General features: G+C 41.3%; 1 protein-coding gene across 16 annotated transcripts in view; it reads right to left on the bottom strand.

The window, feature by feature from the left end:
• Positions 1 to 18,818, bottom strand: part of ZMIZ1 (zinc finger MIZ-type containing 1) — a 332,043-nt gene that overhangs the window by 83,424 nt on the left and 229,801 nt on the right. Inside the window, exons 1-2 of one of the 16 annotated variants that reach the window (XM_071748309.1) lie at positions 8,497 to 8,588; positions 7,894 to 7,969 (exon numbers count right to left, since the gene is read on the bottom strand). The exons of 11 other annotated variants lie outside the window; for them this stretch is intronic. The gene's annotated coding sequence lies outside the window, so the exon portion shown is untranslated. Of the gene's footprint in view, positions 1 to 7,893; positions 8,314 to 8,496; positions 8,591 to 18,818 lie in introns of those variants that run through there. 4 more of the 16 variants (XM_071748310.1, XM_071748308.1, XM_071748314.1 and 1 more) reach the window with 4 other exon arrangements.

The raw sequence follows: 18,818 nt of genomic DNA, 5'->3' as shown, positions 1-18,818 counted from the left end.
TTTGACAGGTCTGATGATTTTAAAGCCCTAATTCCATTATGGTATCTGGCAGCCTGGAAGGGCACATTTTCCTCACCATAGGCCACCAGGTCATGATAGGTGTTGACAGAAAACATTAAAGGTTATGTAGATGTAAGACCATAAAACATTCCAAGCTGTACAGTGCCAACAATGATAACTACCAACCATGGGGCACTGTTTGAGGGGAGAAAAAAAAAAATAAAATAGTTGGGTCTTTCCCCCAGCAGAACCAGGTGGCCAGCATGGCCAGCACTGGGTGTGCTCACATGACATGAAAATCCTCTTTGATGCATCAGAGCTCAACTTTTATGTTATTTAGAATTCATAAAGTATAAGATTGGCCTAATTAAGAAAACATAGCCATGTAATAGATTTCACTGGTCCTCTTCAGCTGAGAAACACAGGCAGGTGCTGCAGCAGCAGAGCCACAGAGCAGCAGCAAGGCAGGAGACTTGGGGCAGCTAAGGTCAAACAACCTCTGTGCAGCAAGCAGAGCATCCTGACTTGGAAAAGTAGCACTCAGATCCTCACCACCAGGAGGATCTAAGCCAAGAGTTAAAACACTTAAGCAAGCCACGACCATTTTGCCCGAAATCCTTGGCAAAACTCCCTCAGCAAACAGCAGTGTGCTCACTGCAGGTGGTCACACACACTTCACCTCTGCCTGGGAGTTATTTATGAAAAACATTCATGCAGTTCCAACTCCAAGATATAAGTTTGATTGCTCATCCCTTAAAGGTGTCTGGGTACAATGACAATGGCCATAATCACAGAGCAGACCTTCATCCAGTCATTAAACAGAAAATCTAATATTTCACCTTCCAAACTTGGCAACAGAAAGGGAAGTATCACACAAATCATTGCCTCTGGGTGTGGAAAAGGCTTGAAAGGTGTTCCTCTATAAGGCACTATAAGGATATTCACAAAGTTTGTCTTGTCTTTTTATATTTAAAAAAAGCATCTCTGACTGACATCTATCTGGACAGTAAATTGCCACCACCACAAATAATTAAATTAAAAGCTGCTCAATATGTAAGGAGGAGGGAGCTGACTGCTGACCAAATCTGACATACAAATAGCTTGCTAATTTGTCAGCAAGCCAAAATAAATGGAATGGGCTGGCTACAGGTGCAGATAAATCCTTCAGAACGAGGCATCAATAAACCATTTAGCTCTCTACAACAGTTTAGGTTACAATAATTTAAAAAGAAGAAAATTTTTGCTTTTGCAACATGATTCCTGAGTGCCCCAAGTGAGCCTTTTTTAGCCAGCACTGAAGATGAGGCTTTAAAAGTTCCTTTTTTTGGATCTCTTAACTTAGCAGGAGTTATAAACTGTAGCTTCTGTTCTGCTTATTGCAAAATACATAACCCAAGCCAATGGAGTCCTACATACTGGTAGTAGTAACAACTAACTCTAAGTCCAAAACTCAATGAGACAAGAAATCCCCCCTGATCCTTGCTGTAGACTGAGAGACAAGGCAGCAGCATCCTGAGTGTCAGGCACATCTTAGTCTCACTGAATGTAGAAGTGTCAATATGGAATGGTGAAAACATCATCTACTAAGTGTGTTTCTTACAAGTAAATCCCTGGGTCCTCCTAATTCTCCCCCCCAAATACTTCTACAAAAAGCCAGCCACTGGCTATCTCCTCTTTCTGCTCAAACACCATCTGCTGGGCCCTTTCTCTCTGAAGATGACACAAGAAGGCACAAACAATAACAGACAGAAGCTTAATTGCATTTTCAAAAGAAGGTCACTCTCAAATTAAAGCCAGCAACACAAAAACACAAGAACCATCTATTCTTCTGTTTTTCTAAGAGCTTAAAGGTCTATTTGCAAGCCATAAGGTCATTTAGTAAAAAGACAGAAATCTCTGGTTTCTAATGGACTAAAACCACAGAAATCTTACATGAATGTTTCTGGTTTTAACCTGATTTCACTTGTGTCTACTGAAGCATATTTCTTGACAGCCACAGGCTGCTTTAGACAGTCACTTTTAGGTCCTTCCAGGTAAATCAGCCAATTAAGGAATTACAGTATTTTCCACCCTGAGGAAGAGTTTAAAAACACACAGAGCCATTTGTAAAGCTGAGTGGAACAGCACAATTTAACAGTGCTTGTCTATGTGCAAGAAGGCAACACACCTTACAAATTTCTTCCAGACTAACCTCTCCATTGCCCTATTGCTAGAGAAACAGGAGGAATAAATAGGGATGAAAAAGTACAGAGGAACACGAAGGACTGGTGCTTATTTCCAAAAATATGCCATTTTATTACACGTAGGATGGGAGGAGTTTGCACACTATGAGAAGAACAACCAAACGTGACAGCCAGGCACACTGCCAAATGTGCAGTATAAACCACAGCTTAAGCCAAATCTGGACAGAACCCCACTTATAAGTACCAAAGTTCACTAAAGTATTACCCAACTTAACAAAAAGCACTTATAAAGGTAAAAAAACCCCACTTTTAAAGGGCACGACACAACCCTGTGGCACATCTGTCTGAGGGGGAAGGTTGGAGTTAAAACTATTGACAGCAACAAAATGAGAATGTTGAGAAATATCCACAGTAGATGGTGTTAACAGAAGCAGAGAGACCTACAAGCTACTCAAGACAGTCAAATAACAGGCTGTGATCAATAGAAGCAAATACTGCTGGCAGATCAAGCAGGATCAAGACTACATAAGCCACTGAAATCTGTATGAATAAGTAAATCATAACAGGCTCCTCTGAAAGCCATGGTGTTAGGGTGATGCTTGAAAAAAAGCAACTTCCTTAAACAGTTGGATACTGTCAGGAGATAAGACAGTGGAAATAAAAGTACTGTTAACACCCTTCTTTGAAGTCTGGATAGAACGTGGATAAGTAAGCAGCAATAAGTAGCTGGCAAAAAAAGATACTGCTTTTTTTTTTTTTTTCTTTTCCTACTACTTATTAATGCAGAAATAAGGGTGTTAATAAAATGTTAAATATGTAAAAATGTTAAATATGCTTAAATGTTAGAATATGTTAAATATGCAAAATGTTCTAAAACAAACAACAGGTCTGTACAGCTGGTTACCAGAGTACTGAAAAGAATTTCATGACCATCTCCCATTAGCTCTCCTCTGTTACCTTCTTGGAAGTGGGTAAGGAAAAGATACCCAAGAATTAATAGTGATTTTTCAGAGCATCCCAGGCTGCTCTAGCTGTGCTTCTGTTGAACCTCTACTCAGTTCATGTGTAACTCTGTTAGGTCAGAATGATATTGAGAATGCAGTACAAATAGTTGGAATGATAAGCAGATGAAAGAAGGCATCCACCCAGGTATTACAGCATTATATGCAAATAGCATTCTAATGAGTCCAGATCCATGAAAATTGAAGGGTTTTGCCTGCTTCCATGATGGCAACACAGGCAAGAGCCCAGCTTGCCTGGCTCCTGAAACTTAAGGGATTTAAATGACATAAGGGGTGCTGAGGAGGCACAAAGAATACCAACTACTAACAAGAAAATTCAGGTAGAGGATTACAAGTTGATAAACAAATATTAAAGGTTATTCATCAAATTGGTGAGAGCTGTACTTCAGTTATGATAAACCACAAGAATCAGGAGCTTACCTAAGTGTCTGAACATTTATTTTATAAAAATGACAACTGAGAACAAAATTAACTTTTTTTTTCTTTTCTGGAATAGGTAGAAGTGCCATGGGTCACACTGGATTACTGTCAACAGAATGAGCCCCAACAAGCTGAGAATCAGGATTAGCAAATGCATTACAGAAAAGACAAGACATTTGAGAATGATCCAGGTCAAGAACTGGAGAAATGTGTAATATTTATTAAGCTGAGTGGCAGCCTTCCACAGTGCTGAAGTAATTACTGTCCCGGTGTCACTCATTTTATAACTATTACCTTGTCTTGATTGGAAGCAGAAAATTCTTCAGGGAATTTCCAATTAAAAGTGTGGAAAATAACCTGCTGCTGTTCTTCTCTTGTCTCCTTACTGAACCCTCAGTGGAAGAGCCTGTGTACGTGCCAGACTGGCTGGCTGCTTTCTCATTGATGGTGAACGGATATGCACTCCTCACCAGGCCTTAAAAAGCTATTACTGCTTTACTTTATTGGCCACCAGTGTACCTCTGATAATTATTGAAACATCCATTTCATTTGAAAGAGCTCATCCTTTTACCTTCTGCCTTGAAAGGTTTTGTTCAGGAACTTCAAATTGTTCTGATATTGAAGAAGTTGATTTTCAGTTACTTCTTGAACAGCTGGTTTTATAGAACTAAATATATATATATTTTTTTTTTTTTATTTTTTTATTTTTTTTGCTAGAGCATCTTAGAAGCAGATATATCTGGTGGGATATTTGTCCCTTGAACAGCTGGTTTTATAGAACTAAATGACCTAAATATATATTTATTTATTTTTACTAGAGCATCTTAGAAGCAGATATATCTGATGGGGTATTTGTCCCTATTTCACCATCAGAAGACTCAAAAGATATTAACCCTTTTTTCTTTTTTTTTTTTTTTTTCTTATATGTGTTACTTCTAGCTGTTTTTATAAAGATCCATATTTTTTTTGGTCACTCCAAAGATTCCATCAGTAACTCCACACACTACAGTCAAACAGATGCCACCTCACCTGTTTGTTTTTGGTTTTTTTTAACAGAACTTTCTGCTTTCTTCTGAAAAAGGTAGTACAAGGAAAAGCACTGCTGCAAACTCCAGAAAATTCAGAGGACAGAGGGGCCATTTATTCCAGTACTGGTTTTAAAACTCCCAAAATATGTCTATGATATACCCTGCAAGGTACCAGAGCTGGTAAATGATGGCCCAGTGAGACTTCTGATCCTCAGATCAGCTCAGTCACTTATAGCTTGGCTACTCCTGAACTACAAAACAGTTTTTCCACCTTTTCTTTTCTCTCCCTTGAGTAAAAGTTTTGCTCTCTAGCTGCTTGCAAGCAGTTTTTTGGCTCTCAGATAACAGCTGCTTCTTCTTGTTCCACTCATGAGAAACCAGCAGCTCCCCTTGCAAGAGCAGCCTCAGAGGAAGGGATTTCCTGGGGCAGTCTCAGTTCTCAAAAGGAGGGGGAACAAACTAAGAGAGCATCTTCACTGAGATCTCTGGGACATGATTTTAAGCAATGTTCCACACTGTAAGGTTTTGGGTTGGTTTGTTGGTTAGCTCCCTCCCTAGTTAGCTCTTCTGTAGTTTTAATACAATGCTATGTAGTTTGTTGAGAGAACAAACAAACCAACCAATTGTAAAATCCCATAGAATGACAGTTCCCTTTTAGTTGTACTTTTGATGCACTTTTTGCATGGCTTTTGATGAGGAATTTTCCTTTTGCTGATGCCCTGGTCATGAGAAAGCAGCCTTGTGTTCCTACAGTTCCAGTGACAACTGAGGCTAACGTGGGAGCTTCTGCATCCTCAGCTCAACTTGTGACATCAAACCCCACTATTCTCTTGTCTTTGTTCACATCTTGTAATTGTGGGGGGTTGGATTCAGCAAGGGTCTTGATCTAATTGCTATAATAACCTTTATGGCAACAGAAGGCCTGTTGTGCCAGACAGACAAACTCTTACTTAAGCCAAAAGTATCCTCTGGTACTCTCATCATTAGTTTGCACACTCTCCTTTTTTTCTTTGTAACCAAGAGCTGTCCCTGTGCCCTGTGTTCCAGAACCAAATCCTATTTCAGCCCAAGTGACACCAGTGTGGACACGTTTCCACCAAAGTAGGAACACAGCAACATTCCTGCCAGGACAGATCTGACATTTTCACCTATTCTAACAAAATCTACAAAAGATTAAAGGCTTAAGACTAAGCCTCCAACCTCTCCTATGATCAGTATTTTTTCAATTGATACCATGAACCTTGCACGTTCAGACAACTTTTTCACTAGTGAAATGCAATTGCATTTGCAGAGGTGTTTCCCCAAAGATTTTCAGGTGGCTTCTGCAGACAGGGGTGAGAGGAAATCAAATTAATGGCAAGTATTTTTTTTTTTTTTTAACCAAAATTTTAATCGTAAATTCAAACATGAGCCACCTGGTAACAATGGTTACCTGGTAACACTTTTCTGTTGAATTAAATTCCAACTGAGGTGGTACTGAATTCTTCTGAAGTAAATTTACATAAAACCCAAGTTTTGTTCTTGAATGCTACTGCACTTGAACTGCCTGCCATCTTGATCTAGGTGCTAAGCAAAAAGAGGAACAAAATCCTGCTAAGCAGATTGGTGACAGTACACAGGAAACATGCTTCTGCTTGACTGAGAGAAGCTTCTACTTTTATGCATGATTAGCTGCTGATAATTACTTTCTTTACCAGTGTAAGTAAGTGTAGTTAAGCTCTAACTTGAGGAAAAATCAAAGGAAATATTGGGTAACACAGGGCAACTTCAGTTGGATTTTAATTCTGTGCACTTCCATTTCCAGGTAGTGTTTCAGCCCTGCTAATTGTTTCTCTTAGGTCAGCCCAGCCTAATGACCTGGTAAAGTATAATCTGATTGACACTGCTTTTAAGTGACTGTCTGCACAGTAACTCTTCCCTCAAAAACCTACAGATCTGCACAACAAACACCATCATCTATAGTTTTATGAGCCAAATTAAGTTGTTACCATAAGTGGGGGTCCAATTGGCCAGTTCACCCCACCAGATGTGTCTACAAAGAGCATTTATTTCACCCAAAGTTGACTGATACTGAGAGGTTTTCAGCTGGATCTTATCGGGTCACCTGAACGCAGGGGAAGTGGTTTGTATGACTTGAAGTCATCACAGGCTTCAAGGGACAAAAGATCACTGATATTAGTTTAGGAAAAGTCTATTTCACTTCACACAGTTGAAGAGCACAAGATTGAGTCTCTTTCCCCAACAAACCATGCTGTCAATGTCTGAGTTGCAACAAACTCTGAAGGTGCAGAGACTTCTTGCATTTCATTTTTGCTGTACATCAGTAGATGCCATTTTTCCCAAGTTATTATTTACTTTAATCCAAACAATACAAATTAAACAAAAAAACCAAACAAAACAAAAACCAACATCCAAAATTCCACTCTGGCAGCACTAGTTTGAAACTTTCTGAAAACTCCATAAATCATAAGCAAATTAAGTTAGCTTTTTTTTTTTTTTTTTTGGTTTTTTGGTTTTTACCTAGGCAAAGAAACAAACAAGACACTTGTCATAACTAAAGGGGCAAAATACTCATAAACTTGAATGCCCAAGACTGCCACTGACACCACTACCTCTTTGGGATCTTCCTTGCAGTCACTTGCCACACACAGATGCAAGTTCTGCACGGTGAGGTCTTTCTAAAAGACAGCAAAAATGAAATGGTGGCAGCAGCATTGTCACTGCTGTTCGCAGAAACAGCACAGTCACATTTTGACAATGCCAGACAGGCTAAAGTTGGGAGAAAACGCCCCTGGATAATTACTGTCGCCTTTTGGTCTGACGATTGCGGATGCAAAAAAGCGAGGTCCTTGTAAATAAATAAATAATAATTAAATAAATAAAAAAAAAAAAAACCAAGAAACCACCGCCATTCAGAACACGGTAAAGCACAGCTAAATGAACAAGCCGCGAATTTCCTTCTGGCATCTCCCGAGCTCTTCGGGGGCCACCCTGAGGAAGGGCAGCCCGTCCCCATCTCCCCGGAGGAGCCAGCCTGGCTGCCACCCCTGTGTGACAGCAGCATTGCTGCTACCCAGCATGCATCCCCGGGCACACGCACACACACGCACACACACACACGCACACACAGAACCCGCACACTGCCAGCCAGCAGCAGCCCAACACACGCACACACACACGGTGTGTCCGTCCGTGTCCCCCCCCCGCACCACCCGTTCCCCCCGCAAGAAACCAACTTACCCACAAGTTCTATTTCATTGAGAGGAACTCGGCTTCCTCTGAGCCCCCTCCTCTGCTTGCCCGCCTCTCTCTCCCGCTGCAGAAAAAGGCCACATATGTCTGCAAACACTTCTAGGCAGAACGCTGCCAGTGCAGAACAAAGACAGCCGGGGTTGCCTTCATCTCAGCACAAGGCAGCCAGTAGCTATTTTCAAGCTTGTTCGCTCTCCCCCCTCTGAGGGCACCCTGCTCTGCTTCTCCCTCCCTCTCTCTCTCTCTCTCTCTTTGCCTGTCCAGCTACTGCACAACACACATCAATTATTCATTGCTTGTCTCCCGGTTTCCAGGCAAAACCAATCACAGATGGAGTCTTGCTAATGGGCTCATGCCGTACTTGCCAACAGGCTATTTGTGCTCAAGCTACAACCCTCTAGAGACAATAAAGAGAATCAGGTTAAGCTTGAAAACTTCACACGTACGCGAGCAGACCTAAAACGGCAATATACATGTAAGCATCCCTGTGACATTGCTCGGGAGTGCGTCTGCAGCATACAGCGCGGCGCAAGGCTGCTTTAAATCTTCTGAAAGGGTTTTAAGAAAATCAAACACTCAGAAAAATCTCACCTCGGCTGCATGTTACTGATATTGATGCTTTTCTTCCCTGTCTCTAGTGATCCATCTCTCGCTTTCCCATTACACCTCTCCCTCCTCCTCCTCCTCCTCCTCCCATACTCATGCACACATACACACACACACACACACACACACACACACACACACACGCAGCCACTTTGCCAGAAGGAAGAGAGCGAAAGAAAGGAGAAAAAAAAAAGAAAAAAAAAAAAGAAAAAAAAGAAAAAAAAAAAAAAAGAAACACCCAGGCAGCTCACATTTCAAACTTGCAAGGAGGGGTGGTGCCTAAAACGCCAGGACAAAGCCTCCGACTCTGGCACCCAGCCAAAATACTAAAATAAATCCCCTCGATCAATTAACTGGAAGCAACACTCGCTCCAGCCCGCATAACAAACCGTGGAGGGCAGCGGGGCTGAAAAGTCTTTAGATTTGGGGAATCTTAGACACTTGTTTCCCCCCCTCCCTGTTTGCTTAATGCTGTTGACTAAATCCATCAAACTAGTCATGCTAATTAGCGGCCACAGCAGCCTCAGCGGCGGCGGCGGCGAGGGCGGGCGGACCCGCGGCGGGAGTTTCCTTCCGGACCGGGCACCGCCCCGAACCGGGCAGGGGGCACCGGAGGGTCCGGGAGAACGGGCGGCCCCCGAGGGAGCGGGCGGCACCCGGGAAATGGATGGAGCGGCGGTTCGGGATGCGGTTCCGGGCCCTTCAGCTGCTGGTGGCCCTGCGCTGCGGAGGGGAAACTGAGGCAGGGGGCAGCTGGGCATCCCCGTCACCAGCGGGATAGCAGCGTTTGGTTTTTTTTTTAAAGAGTTGAGGGCTCCCGAGATGCTCCCGAGGGCATCACGCTTTTCCCACGCCGCTCCGTGAAAGAGTTGAAACCCAAGTTTCACAAAAATCAAACCGTGCCACTTTGGGTAGGTAGCGTCTGAGTCGCCAGTGTCGAATAAATTAAAGAAAAAAAAAAAAAAAAAAAAAACCAAAAAAACAAAACCAACCAAAAAGACAAAGAGGAAGCTAATGTGACAAATTCTTTCGCTCCTTCAGGGAGGGAAAAGTGGCAGTTTTAAGTTGTGGCCAGCCGAGCACCAGCCTTTTCCTGCCAGGCTCCTGCGGCGCGGAGCCACTTCCTTCCCCGGCACAACCTGCACAAAGGCACCTCCACCTCTTAAAGGCGCACCCGGGTCTCCAGCACTGAAGTTAGCCTGCGGGTTCCAGCGAAAACCAACCAGAACAGAACCATCTGAAAAGGAGGACTTCAATTAAAAAAAAAAAAAAAAAAAAAAAGAAATACTGGCTCCCCAGAAAAGTTCCTTTTCAGCGAAAAAAATGGCCTCAGCTTTCCTTGCTGTGCTCACAGTCACTTAACTGCTTCGTAAGCATCTTAGCAGAGAAGCTACAACATGACAGATCGGAGCAGCAAACTATCACAGATATCAAAGAACAGCTCTTCTCTGAAAAATGATTCCACAAAACAGCATTGTCAGATTTCATGTTGTTGTTGTTTTGGTTTTGGGTTTTTTTTTTCCCCAGGGAATCTACTTCAAACAAATAAAGGGTACGCGCCTGCTTTTCACCGAACTTCAACTCCTGAAGTACCAGCTCAAGGTCAAGCCTCTCAGGCAGGGTTACTGCTTCCTCTCCTCAGATCAAGCAGCACTGAAAACCAAACCCTCTCTAACACTTCTGCAATCTCAGAGCTGCACAAGCCTGACCAGAGGAAGACTTCTCAACAACATGGGTGCTACAGGTGGTTTGCAACACAGCGCCTGCGGCAGATAGGTCCTGCAGCACCAGCAAAGCCTTCATGGAATCACAGAACCATCAAACTGGAAGCGTGAAACCATCTAGTCCAGTTGCCCCTTTTGCTAGCTCACCAGAGACTCAGGTGGAGCCACTGGGCTGCTGGAACAAACTGCTGCAAACTGGAGTTTCCATTGCAGCTGATAAAAAGAAAAAAAATTGATACGCAAGAAAAGTACTGAACGGTGGTGCAGCTGGAGATGGTGCCTTTCAGAGCAGGTGTAAATCATACAGCTGGGGTGGCAGAATAGATAACAGCAACCATGAGTTTGAGAGGACTGGGGCAAGGCAGGAAAGAGAAGTACATTGATAATCCCAAACAAGGAACAAATTCCCTACAAACATAATTGCGCTGAGTTCGGACTTGGTGGATGAGAATGAAACTCGTAATTGACTGTAACTCTAGATAAATTTGAGGCAGAATGTACATTTTTGTGCTTGTTTCAGGTTTTTTTACAACATTTTCACACAGTTTGTAGACTATTAAGGTGTTATTTCATACCTCAGAAAAATACACAAAGCATATGCCTGAACATATCAGGCAGTTGTGAGGTCCCAGATATCAAGACTGGCTCCTTCCTCAAACAAGCCTCACTGAAAGGGGTAAAAAAAATGTTATTTTTCTGTATACAACTTACATTACCAAGTATCCTACATTTTTCTTTCCACCATCATATAAGAGGATTGCTTTTCCCCCCTCAGCAATTAAATGCTCTTCCTAGTGTACCAGTGTAAGTTTCTCTTTTAAGCTGCCTGTCTTTTCAGCGGAAGTGGTTTAGAGTAGACAAATCACTTATCTAAAAATTATGTACTTACTTCTCCTTTGACAAATCTTCAGCAGGTTTCTAATCCCACCCTGCCACTTGAAATATCACTTTCTGTGATGACATTTGAGTCACAGTTGTCAGAAGCATCAGGCTCCGCAGTTAAATGGATTAACTTCATAGCATGCAGTATTTTCCAGGAGGAGTGGTTTATCATTTGTAGAAATTAATCATAACAGTTTTTTCTCTAGGGCAAATTCCCAATCATTTTTAAAGATTACTATGTTTAAGCCCCACTGACAGCAGTATGTCAAATTACATCACAGGGAAGGTTATCTCAGGTAGTGGTAACTATTAATAAGAGTCACCGAAGACTTTTACTACTGGGAGAAGCAGGTCTGCCCTGGGGAAGTCCCTTTCCAATGCAGAGGTGAGAGGGCAGACTCTATGGCCATGCTTTGTGCAGCTGTCTTGAAGCCCCAGGACCCCCAGGAAGGAGGAGACACTCCTTTGGGCCACTCCTAGCTGGTTAAGGAAAAGAGTTGAAAGATTTTCCAAGTCCCACTTACCTTAAAACACGAGGCAGCGTTTGCCCATTGAACACGTTGCCAACACCAAGTAATAGGACTGACCAAAACACCATGGAATCCTCCCAAATCTCAATCCTGTCAGTCACCACTTGGCTCAGAAACAAATAAATCAGCACAACCAGCTCTTTGGTCTCCAAGCCAAAACACTTTACTCTCAGAGAGTGTATTTCTAGAGAGTCCATCCTTAAGTTGTGATGGTGGCAACACACCCAGGAGCCCATGGAACACCAGTGTCCATGGAACACCAATGTCCATGGCACACAAGACAACTACATGAACCAATTTGTCTGTCTGGGTGCTTCTGATTGCTCAACATAAATGGCATGGTGCTTATCTTCAGCTGGGTCCAGTGAGGAAGCCTTTGGATGTAACTTCTGCTTCTCTCCCTCTTTGCCCCTCCTTGCTAATATTTAAAAAAAGAACCAAATACGTGAACACCTGTAATAAATACACAGAACATCATGAGGAAAAGGACAAAAGGGTGCAGAGGGGGAGAGATCAAATTCCCACTTTGGTTGCTTCAGTATCCAGTTGACTGTACAAGGGGGGGAATAATCACGTTCTACTAATTCAGTTGTATGCAAAGGAAAAGGCAGAACAGTTGTTTAGAGAAAGAAAATATAAGGGGATAAGGAAATTCCCTTCAAGTAGCTGTAATACCAGTTATTGCCCACTGAGTCATAATATAAATCTTCAGCAATGCAAATTTTCTATGACCAAAGATTTAAAGGTTTATCTTGGGGACCAATCTTTATTCATCAGAGTTTTGCTGCACTGCTGAACACAGCAGGGTAGTTCCTTGAAACATTTGTCAAAAGCAGGTTATTTGCCCAAGAATTAGTTCCCTGGATACGTATATATTTTACTATTGATTCAAAGGATTCAAAAAACCCTCTAGAAGGCTCACAATTACAGAGCTGAAATACACAGAATACACGGATCAGTGGCCTTATGTATTTTTCCTAATGTTTCACAGTAGGCTGAGTCAGTTGAAGCTGTTTTAAATCACAAGGCTGCATCCCAGTCAGAAACTCAAGCATGTACTTGGAAAAAAATGAAATAAAATAAAATTAAAAATCCTTTTGACTCTGCATCGAGTGGCTTTCATGCATAACCCACTTTTCCTGGATCAAACCAACTCCAACCAAAGAGAGGTGTGAGAGGAAAAGCCAGCATAAGAAACAACAGAAAAAAAGATTTTTAGGTGGTTTAGTCCTGTCGTGTTTAAGTCAAAGATTACTACACTGCAGAGATTACTAGGACTTAAAGCACTTGCCCTTTCTTCCCCTCTTTATCAAGGTTTATAAAACAAAGGTAGGAAAGTTATAAAATGTAACAAGAGAGCATTTCCCTTTCTCCTTCTGCCCGTGACCACTGTTTGCACTGTGCCCCCAGGACCTAAGTGGTCTGATGAAAGCTCTGAGCTGGACAACACACCTGGAAACACCAAATGCTCTTCTGGATGTACACAAGAATTCGACCAAAACACTTAAAACCTCCTGAAAACTTACAGCCTATTTAACTTTAAAGACCATGGAAATGCTCGTGTTCTTGTTAACCCCTTCTAAAATATTGTTCCTTCAAACCTATGCAGAGGTTCAGGGCAGACCTGGGGGCATTGCAGTGAAAAACACTTCTGTCAATTGTGATATTTTTTTCTAAAAGGAAGTCTACCTTAAATCTATCTATTAAGATGCAATGTTGCAATTTTCTAATCTCTATTTCCTTCCTTCCTTCTTTTGAGTAAATGTATTTACTGTGTACAGGAAAACAAAAAGCACTATAAAATTACAATGAAATATGGGGATATACTAACTCCAGAATTACAGACTGAAATGGTATTTGGTATCTTTGAATCACTTCACAGTTTAACAGAAAACTGAGGTGCAAAACTAACCAAACCATGGAGAAATAAAGAATGCAGTACACTAAGGAAAGATCACCTCTGAAATGTTGGATGACAGAGTCAGAATAGAGGTTTTACAGCACTAAAAAAATCACTGTACAACAACAGCATCAGTTCAGAGTTGTCTCCAGATTCCCCCTCCCACACCTACCTGTCCTACCAGACCTGAGACCCTGCCCTTCTGTATCTATTTTGCTACAAATACCAATGAATGTTTTTAAACTGGTTTTTTTTTTGTTGTTGTTACATGGGAGCTTAATTGTTTTTCCAAGTTTCAGAGATGTCTTGATTTTTAGATACTTCCATTCAAGCTCCTTTTGTAAACTGGAGCATGACACAAATGGCTCCACTTTCAGCTCCTCCTCTGTCACCTGGACTCCAGTTCCTGACACTTCTTCCAGAAAATTAGACAGAAATAGGAATTAACTGAAACCCTTTCCAAATTAAAGCCAAGTTTTCAGCATGACCAAGTCAATTTCTAAAACATCCATGTTTTTCACTGCTTTTTGATTAAATAGATCTTTTATACCACATCTTGCAGACTGCCCCATTTCCCTCATATATTTGAGATACTTTTAATCTGTTACCACTTTGAGGGGAATATCTGATCAACTGTTGCTTCAGATTTCAAACTAATGCTTCCACTGTTCCTATGTTCTGCAAAGGATTAAAGACTTTGTTATACACGAGGCAAGACTTTCAAATGCAATGAGGATTAAGACTACCTCTCTTCCCAAGAAAGTTTTATTCTGCTTCTCTTTGAGATGCTCAAGATGATATTCTCTGTCAAAATAGACAAACTATTCTCTGTCAAAATAGGGTTTATTGAGCAGGTAGATGAAGCCCCAGCTCTGGCTCTCTGAGGGTTAATTACAGCTCAGCTTCCTCTCTCCCTGCTTAACTGTTTAAGAGGATGAGGAGGCAGCTCTGAAGACAGCAACATAATCAGATCTCACTGAAAGAAGGCAAAGAGCTATCAGAAAGGGAGCTCTAGGACTAAAGGGATGCAAAGGAGTAAATGAAACTGCAGCTTGGAAAACAGAAGCCCTGCTGGAACTCCTGGACTTAGCTTGGCTTTGTAAATCCAGTCTGTGCTCTTCTGTTAAGTGGTATTTTTCAGAAACAGAAATCGGATGAATGTTCCCCATGAAGAATAAGCCTGCCATGAAAATACTCAACCTGGTGGTGACTTCCCTTTAATTTTTCCTTGTGGGTGACACATGCATTCATCTCCAAGCTAACACTCCTTATTCCAGCCCCTCAAAGCCATGCTGTGAGCAGGGCTGCTTGGGCTTTCTGGGGAGAGGCTCAGACTGAGCTCCTTCTCCCCTCTGCATAATCCTGCTGGCTCCGTTTTACTGAGCTGCTCCCAGTCCAAAAATGGGTTTGAGAGGAAACCTTTAGAACTTTTAAAAAACAATCTACTAAACTATGGAAGGTAACAGTAGTGAGAAGAAATATGAGATACAAACAACCTGAGTGGGACATAAATGGAAATAAGATGTGAAGTCAAGATAGGTCCCTCATTAGCCACAGGATTTACACTCTATGTATAGGGGAGTTAATGCCAGAGCCCTTTTTCTGTGCTGTGAGTGAACTGGGAGGCAATTCAAATGAGAAAGTTGAGATGCAGTGTATTTTTTTAATTAAAAAAAAAATAATAATCTATGAAAACAACACTGAATGTCACTTTCTCCAAGACAACAGGAGACTAGAAAGCCATCCAAAGTGCACAGAGATGTTTAATGATGCCATACGTAACATATGAGAAGTTATGTAAGTAAACAAAGTAGATAAAAGTCCAAAGCTACAAATTAAAGGAAAAGTTACATTTTGGTGACTCTGCAAAGCTTCTATTCTGAAATTCAAAGACATTCATCATTTGGAGGCCAGCTCAGGCTTCTAGCTTTGTATTTAAACAAATCCATGCACCATCATCATACACTTTTTATGTCAATCTGCCAGAAAGCCATACAGAGTTATTTTTAGCAGACATGAGATAAAGTACAGTTTAGCTTGCAAAGTAGCCTAATAAGGCAAAATGTTCTTGGTGAAGACCAAATGTAGTCACTGTCACTCTTCTCCCCCCCATACTCTAATCAATTTATAAAAGCATCCCTTCATTTTTCCCACTTACTGTGGAGGATTACTGCATTAGCAGCAACAAGGTAGAGCTAGAGGCATCTTTATGGTTTTGTCTGTTTTGATAATCAAATCCACAGTAATTACAGCAGAAAGGAAATGGTCTGAAAAGAAAAGTGGTCAAGGAAATGTTTTGGCAGACAATCATTTTAAGAAACAACACCTTAATATCAGGTTTTGCTTTCAGAACCAGGCAAACTCTGGTCTCAGTCAGCTCCAAATACTTGAGGCCTCATGCTTGTTCAGAGCCATGTTTCCTTCCACCACCAGGGACAGTGGGACAAAGCTTTAAAGTGGGTATAAAAGACTCTCAGGGAGCATGCTTAAAAATTAGCAAGGATCCTCTTAAAACTAAAAAAAAAAAAAAAAGTTCAAAAAAAAACCACTGGATGACTTGGAATCTGAGAAAAATACTCATTTTGAGATGCCTTTGGTGTGTGGGGGGGATAATTCTGTAACAATTTCTGAGAACAAGATTAAACCCAGCAATTAACACAGACTTCTGTCTTTAGTAATTATTCATATACCTGTTTAGCTGATTGTGAGTTGTAGCTCCAGGCTGTCTGCCTGCATTGCTAGGACACAGACAGCAACCTCTGCTAAATTGACTCCAGTGCCTGCACTCCTGCTGCAGGAGCTGTTTTCAAGGACAGATGTACAATGTTATATGGGTAAAGAGATGAGCAAATTAAAGATGGGTGTTCTGTCAGGAAAAGGACTGAAGAACTTGTGTCAGCATTTCCCTACATTAATAGGACCTCAGATTTTTAACCCTTCAGCACCTACTTACTCAGATTTAGAGAAGCATCTTCCTTATACAGACAGCACAACTGCAATTTGTCAAATAAAATCATGAACATACAACAGCTCAGAACAAAATAAAAGGGCATGTACTATAGATGTACTATAGATAACCATCTATCTATCTATATATAGGCAGAGGGATTCATGAAGAGTTTTTAATCCTTCTTGAACTGTGATTAATTTTAAAGCATCATAGCTTGTGAGTTAAAGAAGCTGAAAACAGTAGAAGCAAATAGCTACCAAAAAATATTCTTGCCACACAACGCAGCAGTAGCCCTCTGTTTGACATTATCAGTAAACATCCATCACATTCTTACCAAAAAAACTCTGTATCACCTTAACTCTGAATATTTCTATTTAAAAATGTATTTCTCTAAATGAGGTGGAAAGTCTTTTAGCCCTGCTCTGCTCTGAGAAATCTGTAGCCCCAGAAGAGAGTGGCAGGGCCAGGTCCTACCCAGTGTAGACACAGCTCATCCTGGCAAGAGGTCACATCTTACATTGCCTGCATTGGCTCCCCACTGAAATTAAGTTTACAGTCAAGGGATTATTTGCTCTCTCTAAGAGAGGCTTTCTGGCCTGTATATAAACATATCTAATGTTGCTAGAGGATTTCTAGCATAGATCTAGCCTACTTAGAGACTAAGAGCAAGTCTACACCTTGCAATATGACCTAGAAAGAGCTATTGATGATGCTTCCATGCAGCCCTGTACCCTGACATTGACTTCAGACCCAGCAGCCATGCAGGATTATTTATCAGACCAGAACACCAGGGACTTGTGTCAACCCTTCTCCTTGGCAGGCAGAGTTAGCTGAGCAACTCATTACTGACCATGCCATTTCTGATTCCAGAGCTGGGTCTGATGCTGCAGCCTCAGGGTGTGCTGTGTCCCTGCTGAAATACTTTCTTTGCCCTCAGAAAGTCCCCCCAAGTAAGAGTTTCCATTTTATTGAGAAGAATTGCCCAGCAGCACGTGGGACCTGCTCCTTTTCACAGAAAGGAAAAATGAAAGAGGCTGTTCAGAACCTCACTATGGACAACATCTTCCCAGGAGACTGACTAGAACCTAAAATAGCCTTAAATTCTCACTGCAGTTGCCAAAGAACAGTGAATTTCCAGCAAATATAGCCATTGCAAAGTCTACAATAACTAGGTAATGCTAGACAAATTTTGAAGGTAAAATATTATATTTTTTTTTCTCTAAAATGAAATAATAAATGCTTACTATGACTACTGAAAATTAACCTCACTCCCTGATGTGATTAAAAATATACCATGGACAGCCATAGGAAATCTAACGTAAGGAACAATCCTACCCAGGGACTTGGACAAAAGACTTGTAAAGTTTCTGTTCTTTAATGTAGTGAATTTCTACATTTATGAAACAGCAGAGAAGCTTCTTAGGGGCTTTGACCTCCACCCCCACCCCCAAAACACACTTTTCCTATTTCTGAATACAGAGAAATACAAAAGTTCACACTTCGAGATTTTTTAATAACTTCATCCATCTGTTAAATAATTTACATTCTACCAGAATATGCAGAAATAGTATAGCTATGAAAATGCACCTTCCCCCTTACACTGGAAACCATCCATCACTATTTAACACTATTTCTTACCTCTCTCCTGCAACACTGAATGAAGAGTTTCACAAAAGTAGTGTTGTGGTGATGTGCAGGCACCAGAAAGGAATCTTGTCTGTCAGAGACACTTGGAAATAGCTTGACCAAGTCAAGAATCCTTCCACTCCCACAGTGAATGACAGCAACTGCCCTCTTTTTGATCAATAAGCATCAGATTTGTCTTTCTGTCCACTCCACACAGCACATTACCTTCCTGGGCTGCTTGGCCACAGCTAAAAGATGAAACATTGTGAACTGAACAGTTTGAGACAAAAGCTTTAGGATGGGAGGTTTGATGGTGACAGATTTTAAACCAAGTCCTCAAAGTACAAACAGAAAATTTCTGAATGTTCCCTTAAGCTGTAAGTGGGGTTTTGCTTTTTGTTTCATATTTACACCACTGGTAAGTGCTGATTTTTTTTTTTTCTTTCTTTCTTTTTTTTTTTTTTTTTTTTTGCTTAATCAGACAACTGCATTTAAGCACTTAATGCCTTTTTTATTTCTTAAAGAATACTCACTGAAACAACTCCAAAAACTGAAGTGAAAGTCCAGATGTAGCAGAGACTGACTAAAGTGGGAAAGTAAATTTTGGAGAAGGCACTCAAATGAAACCTTTGGATACTCTGACACAAGAAAGCACAGCTGGGTCTCGTTTTCTAATAACACTAAAACTCTTGCAG

The sequence above is a fragment of the Heliangelus exortis genome, chromosome 7 (assembly GCF_036169615.1).
Source record: "Heliangelus exortis chromosome 7, bHelExo1.hap1, whole genome shotgun sequence".
Classification (NCBI taxonomy): Eukaryota; Metazoa; Chordata; class Aves; order Apodiformes; family Trochilidae; genus Heliangelus; species Heliangelus exortis.
This window is presented reverse-complemented; position numbering and strand designations above follow the sequence as displayed.